At 38.7% G+C, this 22,775-nt stretch overlaps 1 protein-coding gene across 4 annotated transcripts in view; it reads left to right on the top strand.

Annotated features, from left to right (window-relative positions):
* B3galt1 (beta-1,3-galactosyltransferase 1) overlaps positions 1-22,775 on the top strand; it is a 580,596-nt gene that overhangs the window by 447,575 nt on the left and 110,246 nt on the right. For 3 of the 4 annotated variants that reach the window (XM_029554479.1, XM_017802393.2, XM_029554480.1), the window contains one exon: positions 10,372-10,453. The exons of the other annotated variant lie outside the window; for it this stretch is intronic. The gene's annotated coding sequence lies outside the window, so the exon portion shown is untranslated. The remainder of the gene's footprint in view (positions 1-10,371; positions 10,454-22,775) is intronic. 4 annotated transcript variants of the gene reach the window in all.

Genomic DNA, 22,775 nt, shown 5'->3' on the forward strand with positions numbered 1-22,775 from the left:
CAGTTCCCAGTATCCACATGGTGGCTAACAACTGTCTATAACTCCAGTTCCAGGGGATCCAGTGCCCTCTTCTGTCCTCGTAGACATTACAAGATGCAGGTGCACTTACATATATACAAGCTTAACACTCACACACATAAAATATAAATAAATTTTTAAAAATTAACTTTGCAAACAACTGTTTGTAAACACTTCTCTCCTAGGCACATGCCTGGAACTCATGTGGATTGCACCAATTGGCATAATATCAAGAAATGAATGAACTGTCCATTAACAGGAGTTTGGATGAATATAGTGGTTTCTTTGGCACTTTAGGTAGTGGGAATAACTGAACCATAACTATAACCATGAGTAAGTCTAAAAATTCACAAAAAATTAAGTCATAAAAATCACACAGAATATGATTTGTATGAATTGCCAAACCAAGAAAAACCAAAAGACACATCTTTTTATTATACACAGTAAAGAAATGCTAAAACAGAGCTCCTTATAGTTAAGTTGATTTTAAATGTTAATACAGCAGATGCATTTTCAAGCTCACTGCATTGAGTTATATGATGTGTAATCATCTCACAAGCCCTCTCCAGCCTTGCCTTCACTTCTGTGATAGGTCATAAATGACCAAACCAAAGGCCAGCACCATGTTCTGTGAGTGGATGATATGTTTCTAAAAAAAATACAGTAAGTCTTAAGTTCATCTAATGTAGCTTAATTGCCCTGCTATTGAACAAATTAATTTATCAACGTTCTTCCAAAACATGTGATCATAGAACTCCTATTCTACTATCCTTAGCAATGGCAAATAAGACACACACTTCAATTAATAATAATTCGGTAAAAATCTGTGTCCTGATGTTCTCCTACTGCTCAGGAATAAATGATGAGACTCATTCTTGTTTATTCATGTCACACATAATATTAAGCATGCGCTGTGTTTCATGTTCCACAGTGAGTGTGCACAGAGATTCAGGAAGAAGCATTTGGTTCCAGAACATGGTATCTAAAGTAAATGTGTGAAACACCATTCAGACAGAGCTAAATTGCAGCTATTTTCCTTAGGCCAGCCAAGGGATAGCCTTGGAAGACAAGCTCAACTTTCAAATACTTATGGCTAAGCTTTTCATGGAACTCATGTGATTAATCTCAACAGTTCTTTGGTTCACAACCTTTTCAAAGACAAATGTTTTATGGCAGTTTAATGTTGAACACACATGCCTTGAAGGACTGTTGCACAAAACATCACTAAGCTCTTTTCAGGTAACATTTAGGGACTTTGGGGATTGCCACATCTGTTCTCTTGCACGTACATGCCCAACCATCTGTTCCTTTCACTCAAGGTCCCAGAATCCTATTCCATGAGCAGGATTTTCACTTCTCAATATAGAACCACGTATCTTACGTCATGATCCAACTGGCTTCCTGGTAATAAATCAGAGCCTTTGGATTTTGTAAGAGACAACAAAACATTGATTCGTTGTTAACATATGTAAAGCTTTGTCAACTAAATGGGCTGTATATTTTAATCACCAATAAGTGTCCTAAGACTTCAGATGATAATGCCCTGAAGGATCAACTTTTAATCACTTATTCCTTACATTTTGAGAAGCTTTGTATCCAGTCTAAATGCTATGTGACATGCTATGGTAAGTAAAACTTCCCTTCATGTTGTTCTAAATGAGTAAATCAAATTTTTCTAACAACGTTTTGAAGATTGTGACATTTCATCCTAGTTTTACAGTGGAAAGAATTCTTTAGCAATGTGTTGAAAGGCAGCATGCTTTCTCTCTGAGCCTTTGATTACGTTTAATAGCTTCACTGTCAGACAGTGAGTCATGATCTTTCGCTTCTGTTTAACAGTTTGTATTTACACCTCCTTGCATTTGATAATAGCAATGTGACAGGTTCTGCCCATTGACAACGATGACTCCTTTATTTTAATCAGTACAGAGAAAAAATAAAATAGCATGATATAGTGTAAACCCCTTCCGTCAATTTAAAGTGTAGGAGTTATATATGCACCCTTACATAATGACTGTGACATTAACTAGCAGCCAATCCATCATTTGATTTTCATGAGAAATTTTTCTTTCTTTCTGTAAGCTTCACTTTAATAAATGAGGCTGAGGAAAAAAGTCTTGTCTATTTACAAGCTTGGGTGATATAAACATTCATAATCATGCCTTTATAATGGTTTATGTAATGGAATGAATTCAATCCATTTCTCTCCCTAATCCAGTAAGGCTGGATTTGTCTAGCAGCATGGTGTAGTCAGAGTTAAATGGGCTGTACAGAGAGCGCCCACTAAGGAGTGGAAGTAGTATTTCTGAATCTATAGCAGATTACAATAATTATTAACAATTTATCTCAAGCTTATCCATCTCGGTGGAGTACTTTTTAAAAATGCTTCTTCTGGAAATCTTAAAGCTCAGTTTTGCATTTGCTTATTTCACAAACACTAGTATCTTCAGTCAAGTGTCCCTAGTCTGAAAATATGTTTCATTCTTTTTAGCTGAAAATAATTTGGAGTTGAAATCTGACTACCTGGTAGGAGTCTGCTTAGGATCAAGCAGAGAGATGAAATAATGGTTAGAAAATGGAGGTCAGCAGACTTCCCCTGTGAAGGTTAGATGTAAATATTGCTCTTTTTCTTTATTTTTTTTTTTTTTTTCAAAACACTGTAGAGTTTGCATGGGAAATTTCCCCTACAAGTTTGTGTCTTCAGACACTTAGTCCCCAGCTGGTGGTGCTGTTTTGGGGGACTTGTGGTACCTTTAGGAGGAAGTACATAGCTGGAGAAAATAGGTTGAAGGGGGCAACCTTATGTTACTTCCTGAGTACTCTGCTTCCTAGTCCATTAAGATGTGAGCAAACACCTTGTATTCCTGCTGTCCAACTCATGAGCTATTCCTGCCTTTGTCATCATGCCTTCCCTGCCATGATGGACTTGTACCCTCAAACAGTCAGCCAAAATAATTTTTTCCTCCCTTCACCTACTTTTGTCAGGTATTTGGTTACATCAATGAGAAAAGTAACTCACATATTCACTGCCACAACTACTCCACCCTGCTGCTGCATCATGAAAATGGGCACAACCAGCAGGAATAGCCAAGCATGGCTGTGTTCAAATAAAACATTCATTTACAAAAATAATGGGTAGGATATGTATAGCCTATGTGCCATAGTTTGATAAATGTTAGTGAAAGATAGCACCTTTCTGGGAATTATATTTTGGCACATTATTAAAGAAATAGTGACTATATTTATTGTGTTAATCTGTGCATACAGAAAAAAATATTAGGGTTTTCTTAGATTTGGAGCATGTGCATAAAATTTGCCATAACACAGACAAGTCCTTGTTCGAGGCTGGCAGGGCCCCAGGAACCAAGGTCTCAGGAAAGGGGAAGAAGATCCAATACTGGACAATTATATTCCACTCTGTTTTCCGCTTGTATTAAATGCACAGGCAAAGCATATTGAAGCAGAAGAAGAGGAGATGGTCTGGCTATGGGAAAATATTAGAAAAGGGAATATGCTTTCCAATATGTCCATTCCAAAAAACAATTGATTCAAGCACTAACAGAAAGAAAGGAAAAAATAAAAAAGAGTTGTTGAGATAACTGAGCTCAAGCCTAGGACACAGTTCATGGAGGAGACTCCACCAGCAGGAATATTTACTGTTAAGTAGATTGTATGAAGACTGATAACAAGGATGTTTGCTGAGTGGAAAAGGTTTGAAGAACAGATAGAAATGAAAATGTGAGAAGACATCGAGAAGTGGCCCAGGAACTCTGCAGGAACGAGGAAACTTGTGCTATCAGCAGCTTATTTAGTCTCAAGTTTTCCCTAGACCCCATAATCCTTGGGATATCACAAGGTTTAATTAAGGCAACTTTGGAGTGTGTGGTGAAGTTTCTGAGCAGTAGATCAGGTAGAAGTCAGCAGGTACCACTATATGGACCAGGGAAGAGGATAATCACAACCCAAGAACCAGGCAGGGGCTGCCTGAATTGGAGCTGAAGGCATTGTGCTCGTATATGACAAGGCTGTGACAGCCTGAAGTGGACTTTCTTTAAAGTCTTGTTTATCCTTCCATAGGAAAATCAGACACCAGGCCTAATAGTGCATAGTTCCATGACTCTTATCTACTGAAGCTCATATTGCTAACTCCCTTTTGTTGACACATAAGGCATCTTTTCACTGTTTAAGAGATACAATGAGAATTTAACTTGGAAAGTGAAGGATTTCTCAAGATGAAAAAGTGAAACAAAGAGGAGCACAATAAGTATTATGTTACACTAGACAGTTCAGGTTGAGGTATTGTAACATGGGGTATTTTTAGATGAGAACACTTGTAACCATATCTATGTAAAAATACCCAAAGATATTTCTAATTTTTTATGACAAATGAAAGTAAAAGGGAATACTTGATAGTAATTGTATGAAGGCAATATAAATGTAAAGCATATTGTCTTTAAAATAACAAGAAGGGCCATGTATGTGACTTTTTACACCACTTATGTATATTTATTGCATTTCTCCAAAAGAGATAACTCCATGTTTTAATAAAGTGAAGGCTTTGTCATCAGTGGAAAATAACAGTTCCCCTTTAACATCACAATTAGTTGCTTCTTGTATAAAATTTTCCTGGGAGAAAAAGATACTCCACTTCTGAGAAATTAGCATATCCCAGGTAAGCAAAGCCCTAAGAAGAAAATGGAAAAAAAAAAAAAAGCTTTAATTTAGAATTTCACAATACTTGGATAAAACAGAACTGGCATGGTCACATGATTCTTTGGCAACCACATTTGGGGAGCTGCTGTTGAGCTGTAAAGGCAAAGAAACTGAATTTGAGATAAATCAAACTGAAGTGAGCCAAAAGGGACACTCAGTACACACAGAACTGACTACTTGACAGCCTGAACAACAATAAATCTATGAAGGAACCAGCGGGTGTGGAAAAGACCCATGTTAGGCCATCTATCTACTGTTCTGAGCTGATGCTGGAAAATAACCATATATTCATGTGCTCTCACCTATGTGAAGTTGCTACTACATCCAAATCCAGAAAATGGAGCAATTGGCATAGTCCCTGAAAGCCCAAACGCACCACTATAGCTAAGTTTGAAACTTAGGAATGTGTTGAGCACTCATTTTGCATAAAGAAAAGCAGAATACAGGAAAATTAAGATAATTGAAAAATCACCCACCCTAGTCCAGGCTAAACTAATGCTCAGAACCAAGCCCCTCAGTAGAAATATCTAGGCAGTGCAGACACTTGAACATGGACTGACTCCTGCAGAGAAGCCATGCGCAGCTGGGAGAGCCTCTGAGCAGCACACAGAGGAGTAAAGTTTGGGATCTGGCTCTCAGATTTCTGGACCTTACTGACACTTCCATGTTCCATGCAGAGAGGCAACCACACACCAGGGCGTGCATGTCTACACTGAAATAGGATCCCCCTATAGAGGTTCTGGACAGTCTTCTTTTTCCCTTGTGAAAGTATGAAGTTCTCTCCCCAAAAGGTTTGTGTTGATTACAGACAATGCATTTGTTAACTGTTTTAATTGTAACAAATTAGCTCCCCAATGATTTTGAAAGCTTTACTCTGTTGCAGACCCTTCTTCATGCAAACTGCCTTTTCATAGACCAATCTGGGGACTCTTGGAGAAGATGAATGTTCTTGGCTGTTCATCTGAGGAAGATCCCTTAGATCACATTCACTTATCTTCTCCACTCAGTTTGCCCTGTGATAAACTAGGGTTTGCCAGGTTTGTGCCTGCTTATGTAATAAGAGAATGGAAATGGAATGAATGCTCTGAACAAAGGCAGTAAAGTATTATTACAGCTGATGAAGGAATGATTTGTTTCAAATGCCAATTGCTTGGAGCAAGGACTTAGTAAAAACCAGATAATAAATGGTTACCATATTGGCAATGTATTCTCTTATTGATCTTCTATGGAAATCAGATTTCAGACAGAAAAAAGCCTGACATGCTTAAGGCTAGATTCTAAAACAAGTGTCTATGATGAATTGTTACCAAGTTCCTAACTGCTTACAGGACATTTTCAGAAGCACTCTGATACTTAGGCTATAACTTTTTGATGTTATTTGATTTCTAGATTCTATAGGTTAATAAAATTGAAAAGTGAACGTTTTATGACCCAGAATAAGGTTATAGTGCAGAAGAATTCTCTTATGTCTGCATTAGACTCACCTAGAGAGCTTATTTAAAAAAGATTTCCAGTACTTCATTATGCAACAATTTCAATGTAGAGGTTACAGGAGAGCCCAGGAATCTGTATTTATATTAAATGGCACATGTATGGGTAGGCTTAAAGCTCTTGATGGGAGTTTGAGAAAAACTGCAACAGATTCATCTTGTTTTTGAATCAGGTTTCACAGGACCCATATAAGAAAGAGGACGAAAAGTTAAGAAGCTTAAAATAGCTGAAATCAAGCCTCTGGTTCAGAGTGCCAAAAGAGAGGAAAGGGATGAAAAGAAACACATACAGAGCTAAGCCACTCACCTTGCTCCCCTCACCTGATCCATGCCAGATTGACATCATTCATGAGAACCTTTATCCCCCAAAGTCTCTAATGCACCCTCTGGGTTCAGCACTCTGCCTCAGGAATCAGAGGCGGGTTTAGTAAATAGCACTGAAGTTAAAAGATCAGAGCCTCTCAACACCCGAAAAAAGAATAACAAAACCACCAATCATATAAATACACTGCCTATGCTGCAAAGCACTTTTAAACATCTGGATAGTAGTGTACTTATTCTACATTCATCCAGATGTTCCTGCTTTGTGTGCAGAGCATCCTACGCATCCAAGCCTTCTGTTTCGATGTGCGTTTCCATGCTTGAATAATCAGTGCCTGGTGAGCATGTTGTGGGATGTGGGATGATGACACGATAAGAACCATGCAGCCTCAGTTTCAAACAGATTCTGACCCAAAGCTTCATTTGTAACTCACACATTCAAATTCAGTACAAAGCTTCCTCTGGAAACATATTACATGCATTGTTAAGTGCTCAGGCTAGCTCACAAAAGGCTCTTTAATCCATAATGTAGTAGATTGATGTAGGCTATGGATTCAAACACCCAGCTGAGACCTGGAAGGAGGCTGCTTCTCTGAAGCACGGGTGGTGTGGGGAATGCAGACAGGAGGGGTTTTTTGTTGTCTTTTCTTTTGTGAGGTGAGTTCTGTCTTGGTTAGAAAGCTTACTGGCCCATGTAGACAAATACCCATGCCGATACACCAAGGGCTGGTGGTGAGTCATGTTAGTTAACAGAACAGTGCTTCTTAGTGATGTGCTAATGTCAACAGTGTTCTGTATGAAATGAATCTCTAATGAATTTAGGTGCAGTTGACTAAAATGGGACTTTAACTACAATAGGGAAATTTTTTCAAATATGTGTTGCTTTGCTGTGGGCTAAAGTAGTGAGTGACTAGTCTATCTCTGGGGGTGGAAGAACTCATTTCACATCACTGCTCTCTGTTGATGTGTTCAACCAGAGAACTTCTGTGGAGAGGAAAAAGCATAATCACTGCAGAAGAATTTAAGAGGCAGAAATGGAGAGAAACTGTGTGGACGCCCAAGGAAATCTTGAGTAGAATTCATTCGGAAGGACTGCATTTACTGCAGAGCTTTCACTCTGTTCTCCTTGTAAAAGAATGAAATACCTTTGTCTAATGTCGGAAGAGAGCAGGTGAGAGCAAGAAAAGGAGAGGTTTCTCAATCTTAAGTGAGCAGGTTCAAATCCCATCTCTTCACCACTTCTCAGTCATCTTGCTTGGGGCAAAGTCTTTATTCTCTCAAGCATCCTTCTTCCCATCTGCAACATGGACTAATAATAGTTATTATCATCCACTACCTCAAAGGAAGTGGTAAGGAAGAGGACATGGCTGAAGGAGCCTGGTGCACTATAAGCATTCACCAAGCGGAAGCTATTATTAGACTGCAGGAAATAATTTGGTGGCCTGCTCAGTTGAGTATAATAACAGGCTTTGTGTAATAGCATCCTAGCCTGCCCAGCCAGACAAAATCGGTACATTCTAAGCCAGCTCTGTAACCCCTATGACCAGGGGTTTCCAGTGTGGCAAGATCCTTTGCTTCTCAAAGCTGCCATTCAGTGATTTCCAGTTTCTTACAGTGTAGGTAGCTTGGTCATAGGCTGAGAAAAGACGGCAAGTGGTTAGTCATCAGGAAGGTTGTGATCATCAACAAAATCTTAGCACAGGACTGATGACAATCTGAAAGAGGGAAGGACCTTTTCTTAGCTAGGCCTTGTATATCCAAAGGTGAGTCTGGGGTTGATTTGTTTTTCTATTTGCCTTTTCTCAACTAGATCTAGCACATGAATATTTGAGATGTGCCTTATAAAGCTGGCCTGTAATTCATACTATGATTTTAGTTTCCCCAGATAAAGGGGATGAGGAAATTCCCCAGCATCAATTCCAGGTGAAGGAGACATCTCCGGCTCTCTTCTTCTCACTGCTCTGCTGCAGTTCCTTCACTATTTGTCTCTCACATTAATGAACTCTGAACTCACTCGACATAGGTGAAAAGATAGTTTTTATTAAACATGATATTAAAAAGGTTAGCTTCTCTTCTAGCACTACATGCAGTTACTGAAATGGATAAATTCAAGTGGGAGTAGATTGATAATAGGTTTTCTCTCTCTTACTCTCTCGTTTTTGTCTTCCCAGATTATATTCTCTCTTCCTGTCCCTTTCCTCCATCTCCAACTTGTAACAGTGTCCCAGGAGTCCCTGTGAGACAGCCCTTTTGTAGAAGCCAGCCTGTTCCAGTGCACATAATCCTACCTTATAATCATCTGTGAGTATCTCAATCGGCCTCAATAGATTGTAGATGAGAAGGATCGTATGTTTTTATCAAACTATGACTCACAGCCTCCATTCTTCCATGCCCCAGCTTCTGGCTCAAAGATATTCTGAGAGGACTTCAGTGACAGGATTCAATAAGAACGTAAAGGAAGTGAGGGCTCTGAAGTGGTAAGCCCAGCATCTTGCAGCTTGGTGCTTTTTGGAAAACGATCAAACTGGGGACGTGCTAGCATCTCTGTAGGCCGTCACTGTGTCTGCTGTGATTTTGTTACCTCTACTCCTCTCCCATCCCTGCTTCTCTCTGTCACCAAATCTTACTGTTTCTTCTTCAGTATACTGTTCAATGAATTTTTTCTATGTATCCCTTGATATCAGTGTCTTCTCAATGTGTCTAGCTGTGATCCAAGGTGACTGTGTTACTTGGACCAAGAGATCCACTAAGGCATGGTGTACTTCTTGAGGTACTCTCGACTAAGAGCAGTTTTGTGTATATCAGGTACTCAGCCTAGGAGCATCTTTCCTCCAAAAAAGTACAATAAAGTCTCCAAAATGTTTCCTGAGTGGTCACTGGGCTTTGGGGACTGGGCCTCTCTGCCTGAGGTGTGGCTGGTGATAGATGCCTGTTAAAGATGAACCAGAAGAGATTTACCAAATGCCAAGATTGTACAAGACATAGAGAGTGTCCCAATTTCTCGGGGTGTTAAGATGACTCATCTAGTGAGTAGAAAACTCATAATTTGAAAAGTGCCCAAAGTACACACCAGCCACTGTCATATGCTGGTGTTCATAGGAGCTCACATAAGCTGTATTTTGCTGCTGGTGCCTGGGCTCCTTGAGAAATTGGGAAAGGAATACTTGAAACTTGGTAGTTTATAAAGAAAAAAATTTATTTTGGCACATAGTGGAAACTGGAAAGACCAGAATCAGGCTGCTATGTCTTGTTAGAGTCTTGTGGTGCTGTATACCATGGTAAAAGTCTGAAGGTTGATAAAGGGCATGCGTATGAGTGAGGAAGGGACAAGACACCCAAGATAGCTAACACAATCCTGCAAGGAAGAAATCAGTCCATTCGTAAGTGCTCTTCCCCCTTGACACTAAAAACTTCCATTAGGCTCCACCTCCCAACAATTGAGGAATTCGTTCTAAAAGAAAAAATTTGAACAACGCACCCAACCCATCACAGCCAAGAAATGGGCTCCACTGCCACAAATCCAGATGTTTCATGAACCAGGCTCTGGGACAACAACTCTTTCTTGGATAATACTTTGATACATAGATGTGTACATAAAATCACTTAGCACAGTGCCTGGCACATGGTGAACCCATGAAAGAACTGACTTGTGTTTTCCAAAGCAACTTAGACATTAAAATGAAAGAATCCATAAAGTGAAGGAGAAGGAGAGACTGGGGATCAGAGAAGCTTCTACTCAGAGCTTGATCTTAGGAATAGGCCAGTGCTTGGCAGGTACAGGCTGAAAACCATGGACATTTTTTTTTATATTGTTTGTTTTCTTGCACAGTGCCACCCTGAGCTACTGCTGCTTCCCTCCCGACTCCTGAAGGAATCTAGAGGCAACCACAGGGGAAAAGCTGAGCACGCAGGTATGCTAAAGGGAAGTGTGCCATGTCTGCAGTGAGCAGCTCTGCTTTTTTGCAAAGTATATATCCTGTTGTAACAGGAGAACTCCATTTCTGTAGATTTCTATTGATTTTGTGCTGATTTAGGGTTTTTAGGGTGTTGTTATAGCTGAGCCACTGTTTTGAGGGTTTGTTTACTTAGGCTTAACTGCTCTCTTCAGAAAGTATAGTATGAAAAATACATGACTGTGCTCAGATTTATTCAACTTAAGTTTCTTTGCTGTCATTGGAATCTCAACCCAAGATGCTTGTTTGAAAATTTAAACAACAATCAAGAAGGTCATGAGAGGGAGCTGGAGAGATGGCTCAGGGGTTAAGAGTACTGGCTGCTCTTGCAGAGGACCTGGGTTTGATTCCCAGCAACCACATGGTGACTGACAACCCCATCTGTAACTCCAGTTCCAGGGAAATCTGATGTCCTCTTCTGACCTCCGCAGGCATTGTTGGACACATGCGCACTAACATACATGCAGGCAGTAAAATCATAAACAGAAAATAATAATAATATTAAATAAAATATTTTTTAAAAGAAGGTCATGAGAGACGGAAGATCATTTAAGGATACAGCTGTGTGCAGTGGAAGTCACCTGAAAAACTAAACACAAAGCTGGTAGCCACAGCTTTGTTTTTTGCTATATGACTTTTTTAGACTAGATGGGGAAAGCTTTACTTATTTAAGCTTCTAATTAAAGTAAAAGAATATCTTTCATAATAAGTAAACAAAATGAATGTTTGACTAGAGGGCACAATTCACAATATTAACATGACCAGAATTATGATGGCAGTGGCACTTGGGTGAATCACAGGCCGTATAAGAATTGGGCATGATAAAGTGAATTGTTTTGATGAATGAAGGATCTGGACATCATAGCAGCAATTGTCCTCTGTAATAATCAGGCCAACCTACTACCTACAACATGCTGAGCAAGGAGGTAATCAGGGACAAAGCGTCGCATTAAAGTGACATGGAAGACCTGCTAAAAATCAGGCTCAGAGCATTTCATCACCATTTATTGTGACATAAAATAAAATGCTGAGCTTTCTGCAATCCTTACTGCATTCCTTAATTCATAAACAATTATCTTCTATTAGATAAGACCATATTACCCTGTATATTTCTTAAGATATATATTGGTTCGAAGAATAGTAGTTGACCATTGTGAGAATGTGTCTTCCCCATTACTTTCTTATTAGTAGGCTGAAATATTAGGCTATGTGTGCATTAGGATGCTTAATAGATATAATAGGACAGTAGTGAAAAGTTTTACAAAAAGGAAGAATAAGTGCACAGAAATGTTACTCTGTTATTGGTATTCATGCTTTAAAGAATTTATAATATTTTTAGTATCTCTACCATTGCATACAGCAGAGATAGGCTCTGAAATGCAGCACATTTAAGGTAGGAATGCAGCAGGGTACTTTATAATTCCATACTGTGTGTTCCTGTTTGACCTTAAACTCCTTGAGAACTTGAAGCACATCATTAGCACCATTATTCCAAGGCTGTAGAAAACTGCAAAATGAACAAAGAAGGGAAAAATCGAGTGGAACTGTGTTCACATAGTGAAAGTTTACGGATTACGGCATTTTTTTGTAATAATAAAAAAACTTCAAGTTTGAATATCAGTGACAAATTTTTCTTCTAGAGCAAAGGAGAAATTTTTAAATTATGATACTGGCTTGATAGAAAGCAGTTTCCCTCACAACAATAGAAACCCTGTTTCTATTACCTGATCCTCCCTCCCTGGAGGAATGGGATATGTGGAAAGGGACTAGGTTTATAAAAGCTAGAAATAAAAGTACAGGTTGGACATGTGTTCCAAGGCAGAACACATTTCAGATTGGCAGATTCACCACATTTTCCCTATCTCTTGTGCATTTATTTAATTTTATCTGTTCTTATGGTGGTATTTGGTGATAAGGTAAAATAAGGCATTTTTTTCCATTTGTTAACTAGACATTTAAAGGGAACAGGAAAAAATGGAGTGGAAAAGTTGATATCTGATAATCCAGCACACTCAACAACTACTTCATAGATTTGTAAATAACCAGGGCACCATAAGCCACTGATATTTCAAAGGACTCCTTCTACCCTATATTCTAAGTCTTTCCAGATCAGTACAGTTCACCATATGGAAAGGAAGATAAGAAATCAGTTGTTTCCCACCTTCAATATCTCCACAGGATAAAAAGTCTCTAAGTCCCACAGATACATTCAACCAAGATATTTATTCCACATGTATTTAAGGACAGGGTTCAAACCAATAGGCTCGCTTGTCTGATACAAATGAGAAAATGTGCCTCTTGTTCATTATTAGTTCTCTATCACAGTGTGTGGCACATAAAAGCACATAATGTATGAAAGTTGAATAGACTTGAATTTTTCACAGAATGGGAGAATCTTAGATTTGAAGGAGAAATTATCCAAGCTCAATGTCTATTCTTTTCTTTGCCAATTATAAAAAGCACCTTTGGAATGTCACTTTGCATACAGAATGACAGAGATGTGTGTGTGTGTGTGTGTGTGTGTGTGTGTGTGTGTATGCATGCCATTCCATATACATGTATATATACATGTGTGATATATATTAAAGTATCATATATACTAATATGTGCATATAGTCTCATGTTCTACAAAACAGCAATTTAAAAGCAGATATCTCTGGAACCACCACCTAGTGACTTTTAATTTCTTTGATTTGGTTTACTTTTGTGTCCTTTAATAATTCTCATAATGACATGTCACTTGATAGCTAACTGAGATTAAGATTTAAAAAATATCTTTGTGTAAATCCATTAAAACCATAGCAATACCTACATAAAATTCAGACTACTGTCATGAATACAGCTTTTGAATGAGAACCCTGCTCCTTCTACTTTGTCTCCTTTGCAGTGGCAAATTTCTTTTCAAAGAAAACTTCCCATGCCAATGGCAATGCTGAAAATACAAGTCCTGGACCTTCACAGAGAATAAAAAAGAGTCTTCTTCATCTAGCAGGCCCATGACCTAGATTCTCTAGTCAACCAGTACTAACTCTTCCTCATTCAGCAGTGATCAGCTGCCCCTAGCTCCTGGCCACAGTTGTGACTTCCTGCCCATTTCCCTAGTTCTATACTGGTTTTTGTCTGATTCTGTTTGAATGGGTCTTGTGCGTGTTAAGTTTCCTTTAAAGAAACTAATCACTGTCTGAATGGAAAAATAAAGCTCAACAATGAATGGAAAGATAAAATTTAAGAAAACAGCTATCTATTCCACACTTACTATTTTCTTAGATGCTGCTGGTAAAGAACTACATTAGTCTTTGGAATGTATCTATATTTTTTCCCTTTTCTTCTGTCTTTGAGACACCATCTCACTGTGTGGCCCAGGCTGATCAGAATCTTGAGCTCCACTGCTCTTCCCCTGCCAGCCTCCTGAATAGCTGGGGCAGATAGGCATATGCCACCATGCCTGACTCTGGGTTTCTTTCTATAGAAAAATTAAAAACATCAATTTTTTTCCTGAGGGAATGGAAAAGAATTTTGGTAAGACATTTTGTACAAAGGATTTCACAAGTGACTCCTTTTAGCTAGCTTAAGTTTGAAATGGTGGGAAAAACAGGATTCCCAAGGCAAAACTCTTCTGTAAAACTAATCTTTTCCAAACAATGTTTCTTTAGAGCACAAAAAACTCAAGTTATGATTTTCAGACAGTTTTTTATGATTCTTGCCCAGAGGGTGAATAGGCCCATCTGCCATGCAGGAAAATCACATCTATTTGGTAATAAAATACACTTTTATTCCCTTCATAGAAGGACCTGATATGTACGCCATAGTGATTTTTTTGGTTCCTTAATTATGAAGCTGCATTTTACCATCAACATAGCTTAAAACAATGAAAACTTATTAATTACCCAGACTACATAGAACAATATTGGGCATTCTAAAAATGCTACAAGTGAATAAAAAAGTAAACTCTATCTTGAATTATGAGGTGAATGTTGAAAATTTTTATGAAAATAAAGCCTTCGAATGCATCCTTAGTTGGCTTATTAGTGTTTAGAAAGGCATAAAAGAGTAATCTTGGTTTGGTAACTTTAATGAGTTTATCAGCAACTTGTAAATAAATATTTTGGGATGCACACAGCAGCTGCATGTGCTGACCCAAGCATAGACTAGACAGCATCTGTGGACACAAAAGAAGAGACCAATTATGATCTGTTTTTCCTTCTCTATAGCCCACTCTATGTACAGCAGAATCATGTTAAGATCTCTAATAAACTATTCAGGTATGACAGTACAAACTTTTATATTTGTACTTCAAATAAAAGATTTTAATCACTGGATCCATATCTAGCTCCTACAGAGAAATACTAAGCATATCCTAAAGACAAGGGACCCTCATCTAGATGAGTGCCCATGCAGGGTCATAGCTGCCTGCTAAACTGTGGCTAAAAGGTATTTAAATGGAAGTGTATGAGATGCTTTGGGAAATGAAGTCATTCTGTGCATAAAATTTACGCAACAAGTGTGTCTTGATTTTTAAGTGCTATGGTGAAGTGTGACCTACAATTATATATACAACTACCTCAATTATCAGCAATAAGATTTGTTGCAATAAAAAACTTTTGTTTTCAGATTTAGGGGCTCTGAATATCACTAATACCTGCATTATACATCAAGTGTCCTTTCACCAAAGTCTCTCAGCTGATTCACTGACTCCAAATAATCCTCACTAGGGCATACCAAAATTAGTCCCTGTTGTCATCTTCTAAAACTAATCCTTTCTACAATTCTTTCACTTGTATGGCATATGCACACCTTTCCCTAGTATTAATAACATAAGGGCACAAGATAGTGTGCTGGATAGCTTTGGTTGTCAACTTGACACACCTGGGTTGAAGGAACCTCATTTGGGGAACTTCCTCCATTGGACTGGCCTGTGGCCATGTCCGTGGGGTATTTTCTTGATTGTTGAGTGATGTGGGAGGGCCCAGCCCACTGTGGGTGATGCCACACCTGGACAGGTGGGCCTGTGTTGCATAAGAAAGCAGGCTGAGCATGGGTCAGGGGAGCAAGTCAGTAAGCAGTGTTACTCCATGGCCTGTGCTCCAGCTCCTGCCTCCAGGTTCTTGTCCTGAGTTCCTACCTTGGGCTCCCTGTTGAACCATGACCCAGGAGATGTAAGCCAAATAAACCCTTTCATCCTCAAGCTGGTATTGGTCAGTGTTTTGTCATAGCCATTGGAGAACAAACTAGAACAGGTAGCAATTGTCGTCCCAGAGGAGGAAGAGTGGCATGCCCAGGCGTAGGTGTGCAGATGCAAGTCCAAGCCCAAAGACAGGAATGAGTCATTCCAGAAGTAGTTTTACCTTCTTATTATCTTTGAAAGGTCTAAATTAGGATGGTGTAAACACAAAACAGCATTGTTTGTTACTTATGCATCTTGAATGCACTTGTATTAATATGTAAAATGAACATATTTTGAGAGTTTAATGGGTTTTATAATTCTATTCCTAGATAAACACAATTTTTGATAAGAAAAAGAAAAACAATTATTTCCTGATTTATGCCAAATTAGCTAAAGGGCCTAAAACACAACAGAGCAAATAATGAATGCAAATAAGAAAAACATACAGTTTTCCTTCAGCCCCAGATTTAGTAGAACGTGAAGATGACTGGAGGCTTTCTTCACTAGATTTGAACCGTGCTGTAGCCTCATTGCTTCGGCCTAAACCAGGGAGGCCTGGCTGGTCCTTGATTTACAATGGCCAGAAAAAGCCAATTAGGGACAGTAGTATGATCTTTCTTTAGGAATTACTGCTATATCTTGCTTTTTATAAAGTAAGCCATCACCAGATAAAGTGAAGATGGGAACTGTATTAGTCAAACTCTTTGCTGTGAAAGACTACCTAAATAACCGTTTGTAATGTTTATTCACTTAGTGTGCATGTGTGTCTGTGTGTAGGCATGCACATGTCATGATCAGAACACAACCTGTGGAAGTCAGTTTTCTTCTCCTACCACCCAAGGTGTCAAATTCAGGTTGTCAGGTTTGACAGCAAATGCTTTTACCCTCGGAGCCAGTTCACTAACCCCTGAATAACAGTTTAAAGGAAAGAATTACTTATTTGGCCTCAGGATTTCAGAAGTTGCAGTCCATAGTCCTCGGATCTGTTGCTTCCAGAGGTGTGCTGAGGAAGAATGTCGCAGCAGCAGGAGCACAGAGGGCCCCCCCTCCCCCCTTATGGCACAGAGGTAGCAGACAGCAAGAAAGGCACCAGAGAACAGACATAACCTGTCCCAGTGACTCACTTCCTGGCCCCACCTCCTTAAGCTTCTACCATATTCCCCAAAGAACACAGTACCTGGGGACCAAGTGTTCTTATGAGTCTGTGGGGGGCACTTCACATTCAAGCCGTAAAAGGAACATTTCTCTACCTCAGAAAACAGTTCAGTGTTTTAGGAATGAACAGGGGTGTCTGGGCAGTTCTGAACTCCTCAACTGGATCATTGTGCAAGGTGGCTTAACCTGGAGTACCAGCAGAGGGTATATATGTGAGCGGCTGGTGCCAGGCACTGCATGCATTGTGAATCCTGATCACCATGGACTTATTATCTGGCTAACTGCATGCACTGTCACCTGTATATTTGTGTACGAAAGATGTGCAATCACACTGAAGGGAAACAGAGGCAAGAATACCCTAGTTATACTTGTAAGTCCAAAAAAAAAAAAAAAAAACAAGGCCCTTCAGGCCTAACTCTGCCAATACCCCACCATACACACACACACACACACACACACACACACACACACACACACACACACGATGCACTGGGTTTCCATTTAGTGGTGCTCATGTGTGCCTGTATTTAGGGCTGCCCACTTTAGATTAGATCATTTCTCAGGGTGTTAGTCTCTGGAAAAAAAAACGATTCCCTTCTCTCAGCATTCATTGATTTTCTATAGCTCTTCATCCTGAGATGGGACCCCGTGACGTTCTTCCCATCCACCTTGACTGCTAAGTGGTTTTGTCCTTATGCAGATCTCATTAGTCTACCACACTGTGGGGATCTCACTGGTGCAGCTTCCCTAGCATTTATAGAATGCATTCACTAACAGGAGGTGTCCTGTCCCTCTGGCTCTGTCGTTCTGCTCCCTGTTCTGCAATGTTCCCTGAGCCTCACATAAAAAGGTTTCTCTGTAGATGTATCACTTATGGCTGGTAGTTCAGAATAGTTTTATTTCTAAATGGTCATAATTATAACTAGAATTCGTCCACAGGCCAAATAAACATTTTTTTTTCTTATTTTGTTTCCCTTGTTCAGTGAATTAAAAAGTATCATAAGCCGGGTGTGGTGGTGCACGCCTTTATTCCCAGCACTTGGGAGGCAGAAGCAGGTGCATCTCTGTGAGTTCAAGGCCAGCCTGGTCTACATAGTGAGTTCCAGGACAGCTGGGCCTACAGGGAGACCCTGTCTCAAAAAGACCAAAAAAAAAAAAATCATAAATACAAGGAAAATATAGATTTTCGTTGCAAAGCCACCAGATATCAAATCTGACTAGAAAACATAAAATACACTAAAATGTTTTTTAAAATCCTGTATTTATGAGCTTTTTATCAGTGTGACCAAATATTTGATAGAAATCACTAAATGGAGGATTTATTTACTTTTACATATATGAGTGTTTTACCTGCATGTATGTAAGTGCACCCACTCATGTAATGCTGGTGGGGGCCAGAAGAGAGTGTCGGATCCCCTGAAAATTAGAGTAATGGATAGATAGTTGTTAGGTACCATGTGGGCGCTGGAATCAAACCTGGGTCCTCTGCAAGAACAAGTGCTCTTAACCACTGAGCAATTTCTCCAACCCTGGAAGGATTTATGTTGACTCAGAGTTTCAGGGGACTCAGCTCATAGTGGTTGGCCTCATGCATCATGGTAGTGGGACTGTGAGGCAGAGGAGAGCTGTTAATTTCATAGAAGAGAGGAAGCAAATAGTGGAAACTATGGTTCGGAGCAGGGTTGGAGATAGAGGAAATAACCTGGAACAAGATGCAGCTCCCAAGAACACACCCCCAGTGACCCAATTCCCTCAGCCAAGTGGTACCTTCTGTAGTTTCTAGAATCTCCCAAAATAGCTCCACCAGCTGGGAACTGAGTGTTAAAGAAAAAGCCTTTTGAGGTGATACTTTATACCCAAATCATAACAAACCTCAAGATTAAATTCTGAGAATACATCTTAGAAAAATGCATTTTCATCATCAGATGAGGATAGAACTCACAAAGTATGAACAGCCTAGTGCAAGACATACTGTTTACTGACGTACCCTCTTGTGATCTTCCTCATATTCTGGCTAAACGTCTCTTTAAGACATTGATACACGTTGAAACCTTCTGCTACCTCATACAGTATTTAAGAAGCAAATGAAACCTTTGTGACCAGTGAAACATCCTTGACCAGGCTGTGAGTGAGCTTGCTGGCCTCCTCTGTCCAAGGTTAGCAGGGAGAGGGAGAGGTTATTTGATCTGATTATTTTTTTAACATTCAAAGATTTTGAAATGAACTTCTCCCATTGCTGCCCAGGAAGGCAGGAGGCAAAGCTACTGGGAGTCCTTCAATTATGATTTGCTATAGAAATCTTCTAGCTACATGGCTTTGTATCCAAAGAGGGAAACATACAGGACTTAGTCAGACAGCTCTATCAGTGAGAAATCAGATTTGAAACCATTGTCAAAGAAGAGATCTATGAATGGCAGGAGGATCATGTAAAATTCAGTGATCTGAACTCACCAATGACCTCCCGAGTCTCCCAGCATCATCTGTATTCATTACTCCTAGGAAATGACACATGAATCAGAGAACAAAACCTTTCTGCAGAACCTTCAGCCATGCAGAAAATTCACATGAATTTGCTAACTTGCCACGTTGAGCATATTCCTAGTAATTTATTTGAATTAAATCTCTACCAGAAACCACCCTCAAAGAAACACTTCCAAAATAAGCTTGACAGATATCTATGTGCCCTGGCCCAGTCAAACTGACATAAAATTATTCATCATGGATGATAACTGTTAAATGTTGCAATAAACTTCTTACCACTGTAGTAATGTATTCACTTCGTGTTTACTAATCAATGATTTTTTTTTCTACTCTGAAGAATAGGATTGGGTTTATTAGCATCTACCTGGAGGTTTTGTTTCTGTTTTTCTCTTTTTTTATTTTTGTTTGGGGATTTTTTTTTCCTAAAAGAAAATAAAATCATCAATGGTCTGAAAAAGGCTACATGAAAGTCATCCCACTTAGAATTTATAGTATTACCTTCTGTTGAAGGTCTGCTAACTTGTGTGCCATATTTCCTCTAGTTTGGATGCTATGGAGTGATGCTGCAATTACAAGTTACCCTGATGAATGAAGCAATTATTCTGAAGGCAGAAGCATATTTATTTCTGAAGGTATCAGAACATAAATTAAAATGTTAGAAACTCAAACTGACATACAGAAAAACAAAGGTTAATCCCAGTGTGCCGGGTGATATTTTCCTCTGACAAATTCATAAAGTGCATCTTTTTCTCAGCATTGTCACCAGTAACTCACCCAGACACCTGAATCTCCTCACTTTTAAGATGCACTTAAAGTATATGACAGACATTTGGAGAAGGGAAGGTTTGACTGAGCTCCACAGCAAATGTGTGAAGAGTCTCACATCAGCCAAGGTGCCTTTGGATCCTTTTTGCTTTTCTAATGCCTCCATCATATGTAAGAATCTTGTTATTTTGCTATTCCACTTGGGAAAGTATTGCAACAAGATCTTAGTCACCTTAGAAAGGTAATATACTTTCAAAATTATCTAATTTTCTCACTTTTAAAGAACTTCCTAATAGAATAAATTTTAAATTTTTTCTACTGACTCTACTTATAAAGGGATAGATAGGAGTGGGAACAGAATATATTTGGAATTGCATTACATTCATTAGATTCTTTTATGGATACTTCTTGCCCAGGGCCAGGAAATCCTGTGGGATCCCAGGCCAACCTCAGTAACTGCACTTCTAGAAGCCTCTGATCTTGTAATTTGTTCCTTTTATCATTAAGTATTAACGGATGTGCCACAGTCTGTTTACTATCCATCAGTTTTTTTTTTTTTTGGAATTGGACATGTGAACAATACACAGTGTTTTGTGAAAATGTAGATTTACATTTCATTTGAATTATCTGTGAGTAAAATTCTAAGCAGTTGTTTAATTTCATAAGAACATATCAAAGCACTTTCCAAGAGGCTATACATTTGGCATTCATACAAACATATGACATTTCTAGTTGGCCAGTGTCTGCTTTTTATTTTGGTTGTTTGCTTGTTTGCTCACTTTTCAGTTAACCATTTAGATGGATGCTGACGTTTAATTGTATTAATTTTCATTTTCCTCAACACTAATAGGGTTGCACACTGCTTCATGAACCTATTTGCCATTTCTGTACTCTCTTTTTCAATATATCTGCCAAAAATCTTTTGTCTATTTTTAAGTGAGGTTTTTGTTGAGTTTGAGAATTCTTCATATATTCTGGAATCAAATGATATTTAGATATATGCTTTAGAGATATTCTTGCAGTATATGACAGGACTTTTCGTTCTGATAGCAGTGTCTTAGTACAAAAAAATTAATCTTGATAAGTTCTAATTTATCTAACTTTTCTTAATAAAAACTTTAAGAAACATTTACAAAACCCACAGTACAAAGATTATTCTCTTATATTTTCTTCTAAAAAGTTTACGATTTTTCATATCATTACCTCCTCTAATTGAGGGTCATTAACTGTTCTGCATATTCAATTTTAGAAAGAGAATATTTGTAGTACCAGAGAAGTTTTTAAATTTCTCAACTAGATTTTGAGCTCATTAAAGACAACAGCTTCATCTGACAGCGACGTCACTGACTTGTCCTGCCCTTTTCTTATCAACACTACATTATTATTAATCTTTTCTGATAAGCTAACATTGTGAGGTAAAACAGGATGGATTTATAGCTGGACACATGTCTCATTTGTTCTATGATCTTGGGCAGTCATTTTATTTAAGTTCTCTGGGCTGAGTTTCCTGACTCAAAACTATGGAACTATGGACTAATAATATATTCTAAGATTTGTGTGTGTGTGTGTGTGTGTGTGTGTTTGTATGTGGAAATGTCTTCATATTGTCTCACATACAATGGAATTCTGTGGAGTTATTTTCTCTCCGACTCTCCTTTTTTTCTATCTCAATCCTATAAATATGATTTCAATGGACGAGTAACTATAGCTATAAATAACTAAAATCCACTTCTCATTGTGAATTGTTATATTTTGCATTTGCTTCTTCAAGGTCTTATTTGGTGTGTCCATGAACTGTCAGCCAAGAGGACTGAAACTGCTCAATGTGGACATTGTTAGCAGGCTTTCTTCTTACAACTGTCCTTGTAGTACACAGAAGTGGAGATGAAAAGGCCCTGTAAGGCAAGAAAAACCTGGACGGTAGCATCTGTGAGAGTGCCCCTTCTCATAAGCACTGTAATTTGGCAAGGCAGTCTTCCTTGGGCTCTGGCAACCAAAAAGCTAACCAACAATTAAATACAAACTGGGGAATAATCGTTCATTTCTGGTTTATGTACCAAGTCATTACCATCATGTTATGATATGGGTGCTTTCAAAAATCCCACAATATTTTTATTGAACTAAGAAGGTTTCATCAGTTATAAGGGCTACTCATGACCAATGAAAGGAATCAGAAAGACTGGAGTAAGTTCTAGACCCAGAAATAAGGTTAGTAAAATATAGCTTCATGTTTCTTGGCTGACAGACTGCAAAATAATACCCCAAACAAGGTGGTTAGAAGCAAAGAAAACTCAACATCTTAAGACGTCCTCAAAATTGATTATTTTGAGAAAATCTGAAAGGAACACCACAATAATATCCTTTTCTAATAATACTGCCATTTCTTAAGCACTTGTTCAATGCAGTGTCATTGAGGATCTATGCATATTTTCTGATTCGGTTCCCATGCAAACCCTATGAAGTGAGTGTTATTCTCTCTTTATGAACAGAAGAATTGCAAGCTTAACTTAAATATCTACCTCAAGGTCAGATTACTAAAAATTGACTAATGCAGATTTGAACTCAAGCTGTAAACTGGGAAGCCCTGTCTTTGAAGTGCTGTCATTCATCATCTTACCCTGAGTAGTTTACAGCTTGTAGAAATACTCTCTAAAACAAGCAGCCTAAATTTTAAAATGCAGTCAACTGGTGATGCTTCTGACTTTCATATATACA

The sequence above is a fragment of the Nannospalax galili genome, unplaced genomic scaffold (assembly GCF_000622305.1).
Source record: "Nannospalax galili isolate Female #2095 unplaced genomic scaffold, S.galili_v1.0 scaffold165, whole genome shotgun sequence".
Lineage (NCBI taxonomy): Eukaryota > Metazoa > Chordata > Mammalia > Rodentia > Spalacidae > Nannospalax > Nannospalax galili.